This window comes from Procambarus clarkii, chromosome 12 (genome assembly GCF_040958095.1).
Source record: "Procambarus clarkii isolate CNS0578487 chromosome 12, FALCON_Pclarkii_2.0, whole genome shotgun sequence".
Classification (NCBI taxonomy): domain Eukaryota; kingdom Metazoa; phylum Arthropoda; class Malacostraca; order Decapoda; family Cambaridae; genus Procambarus; species Procambarus clarkii.
The window spans coordinates 34,960,891-34,964,984 of record NC_091161.1 but is presented as its reverse complement, the minus strand read 5'-3'; positions in this window follow the sequence as shown (position 1 = coordinate 34,964,984).

Genomic DNA, 4,094 nt, shown 5'->3' with positions numbered 1-4,094 from the left:
GTAGTCTGCATTCTCTCTCTGCGTGGGACCACTTTCTGGCTTTCCTCAAAGGAACATGTTTCAGACAGACTTGATACACTTCCAAAGTCAGTTTTTCTATTCCTTTTGTAGGACGTGTATTACTTAGATCAGTTTCCCATGGAATGTTTGTATGTTCACTGTTTATTGTCTCCCACTCCATCCTTTTATTATTAAAATTTAATTTACTGAGTAACTCCTCTCGCTTGATCGTGGGTTTAGGTCTATTCTTACTATTGATGGTAGTTTGCACTTCAATGAGCTTGTAATGTGAGTATGTGTTATCTGATATCGTAACGTCCCAGATTATGTCCTCATTGTTTGTAAAGTCCAGATCTAGAATATTTTCGTTTCTCCTTGGCTCTGATATCTGCTGGTTGAGTGAACATTTTCACAATCTAAGCAGTTCTCTACTCTGTGGTTGGTTATGTTCTGATAAATTTCCTGATATAATAATATTGTTGGCAATTCTCCATCTTAGATTTGGCAAGTTAAGTCACCACGTAAGATACTATGAGGTATCGGGTTCGCCAAATTATCAAGGCTATTCTCTATTTTGTTCATCTGTTCTGCGAATTCCTCAGCTGTTCATCTGGCAGGTTGTATATTTGAATAATAACTTATTTGCTCGATTTTTACTCCCAGTACCTCTACCACCTCATTTGTAGCATTAAAGAGCTCCAAGCATACAAGGTCTTTCTTAATATACAGGCCCTAATATACATGTGACCTAATTACCCTATCACACCTATATAGATTATATCCTGGTATTCAGATCTCACTGTCCAAGAATTTCCGTGCATGGGTTTCTGTGAAAGCTCCAAATACTGCATTTGACTCGGTGAGGCGGCCATTTATGAATTGTACTTTGTTTTTTGTTCTCTTTTATAGTCTGTATGATGGCAAGGATGAATGAGGTTACTATTTGGGAAAGTTTGACTGACACTTAGCAGCTCCATTATGCGTGGACATGATGAGTTTGTTCGGCCCAGTGCTGATTGTTGAATGGCAGTTGTCTGTCGTAATTGTAGTTCCTTTTTTGGTGCGTAATTGCATCTGATTTTGGTATGCAAGTGGGTCTGGCATCAAGTTTCATCCGTCTGGCATTCTCTTCCATCCATTCTCTGTTTCACCTTCTGAAATCTTTCGGCTTGGTATAAAAAATTAATTGAGATTCCTCCAAATTCTTTATCTTGCTTGCCGCTCTTTATGTACCGTTCCGTGCTCTTCACTTGAAAGTTTGGGCAGCTTTCACGTGAAAGTATATGCAATTTTCCGTTTGTCTCACTCAAAAGCGTCTATATGAGATGAAACAGATATGAGAGAGATGTAAATATTGAGCATGTCATTGGTGACCTACAGGGACACAAGCATGTATCAAGCAAAAACAAAGTCGAGTGGAGACAGTTCCAGCAATGAAGTAAATGGAGCCCAGTACATAACTAGTGATGCCCAGTACATAACTAGTGATGGACCCCGTGTTTGCAACTCAACTCACTAGAATGTTTGGTCCTGCTGGCTCTCGGGAGAGTAGTGGAGAGTTGACAGAGGACAAGAGTGTTGTACTTCCTCTGGAAGTTTGCTATATTATCCACAAATACTGGGCTCATACTCTTGACGGTAAATGCAAACATGAAGCAAAGGTTCTTGACAGTATTATTCGCGAAGATGAAACCCTTGCAAGGCGTTTGTAAGAGAAAGAAGATTGTGGCAGTTCGAAAAATAAGAGGAAGCATGATATATGAAATGAACTTTTCTGAAAAGACTTTCCTACTCATTTAAAGGAACTTATGGATCTTAAGCAAGTACTTCAAGAAGGCCAAGGAAACAAATCCTCCGAATATTCCGCTTGTCTCACTCAAAAGCGTCCATATGCGAAACACACTCGTGTTAATCCTAATGCTTCAAGATATAAATTTACAAGACGTGGCATCAGTTATGAGGATACTGAAGAAAGCCGCCATAAAGCTGCCGAGCGAATGATTCCCAGCAAATGGTTCAACAACCAAAGCAAAACAGCTTGGCTAACAGCAGAGATGAAAATTGTTTGGACCAGCACTTCATGGGTGTTGCCCAAACACTGCGTGGAACTCGGGTATTCTTCAAAGAGTGACAGCTTGTCCTCGCAGCTCGAGGATGGAAACAAATGCAAGTATCCTTAATTACGGGTCGAGGAGCCCATAGCTCAGGAGATCGACCCAAAATAAAACCAACTATTAAAAAATTTCTTCTGGAAAATGACTGTTCCACGAAGCAAACAGTGAAATGTTTACTGTTACGTTAAAGTTATAGATCTCACATGGTTAAAATAAACTTTAAAAGTTTAGGGTCATAGAATGTTAAAACTTTTTGAAACTAAAAAGCAAATGTTTCAAGTTATACTAAAGCATAAAGAATTTTGAAAGTTTGTTTTCCTTTATAGTATTGTGATTGTACAACTTTGAGTTTATTGCAATATCAATTACGAAATGACCTTTAACGGCGTTCCGACTTCTACCCAGCCAATCCGTGCCTGTTGGTGAGGGTCGTTGGTCTTCTATTGATGGTAACAAATGGTGTGCTCTCAAGGGTAGGGTGTCCATGGCCTACCACCGTAACCAGCGGTGGGGAAACGGCTCTGGCGAGGTTACGTAATGGCCTACACGCTTAACTCTCGGGTACTTAATCGAGCGCTGCCCTGCTCCTATTGTACGAACTACATCCCTCTTGAAGTCGTGCATATCCTCGTTGAATGTCCCGACTTCCAGGACGACTTGTGATCTCAGTTTTCACAGCTTTGTGTCCCCAGGAGCCGAAGTTTTGTGCTAGTTCTAGTTATTTCTGCGGTTATTTTCTCTTCCCTTCCTGCTGGGATTCTTAACTCTACTGGCCTGAGGCGTTACATGAGCCTGTGCTCCATTTGGGTGGTTTTTAGCTGTCAACATGACATGGGGTGACGGGAAAAATACCCGTGGACGCCTTCTAGAGCCTTTCGTCCTCTCAAAGTTCTCTATTAAATTCTGGCTAGCTAACTCGTGTTGACATTCACCCTTTCCCGTCTGCTCTTTATAGACCTGACATGGTCTATAAAATGACCTTTTCCCTGCCCTCGTAACATTTAATTTCCTCTTTCCCTTGGTGTCGAGTTGATAAAGCTGACAGGACTCTATTCACCCCCCCCCCCGGCCGGGTCCAACCACTAGGAGTGGACGGTAGAGCGACGGTCTCGCTTCATGCAGGTCGGCGTTCAATCCCCGACCGTCGAAGTGGTTGAGCACATTCCTTCCCCCTGTCCCATCCCAAATCATTATCCTGACCCCTTCCCAGTGCTATATAGTCGTAATGGCTTGGCACTTTCCCCTGATACTTCTCTCCCTCCAACACCCCTCCCCACCCCTCCCAACACTACTCTTTCCGGTCTGTGACCTGCCTCTCCCTCGAGCTCTTCCGCCTTACCATTCAACGAAGACCTCTGCTCTTATTCTTACTATACCTTCCTTGCTACAAGATTTGCCGTTAATCTTTGATAATTATTCGTTTTTTGCAAACAATTCAGGCTAAGGGTATTCAAGCCAGATCCCATGCGCTGTTACATATATCACTACGGCCACCATGATGATGCCTTCAGAGGCTCGGAACTGTGTGGAGTATGCAGCTATACACACAATATTGATATATGCAAAAATCTGCATAAAGACGACCAACCACTTAGCGCTTTACTCACGGACATATAATGGAACGCCGCCATGCTTCTTATTGTCCAAACTGTATTGTCCCACTTAGTCATTCACCTCCTTGTAGAATGTCAATTTTCAGAACGAATGTATGATAAGTATTCTATCGAGGGACATTAGGAATGCATGAGCGTTATCAAAGGTAAGAGATTCGCCACCTTGTGCGATTTTATTTTCGCATTTATTGTTGTGATGTTTAGGGCCTGTTAAGTATCCAGCGAGGTGGATAGCCTCCACAGCCTTCCTATCACCACGAATAAATTACATAAGTGACACCAAAAATATATTACATTAATAATAAATTACCACCCCCACATAATTAGTTACAAATCTAAGCGTACTAATTTACTTCTCTCTCTTACG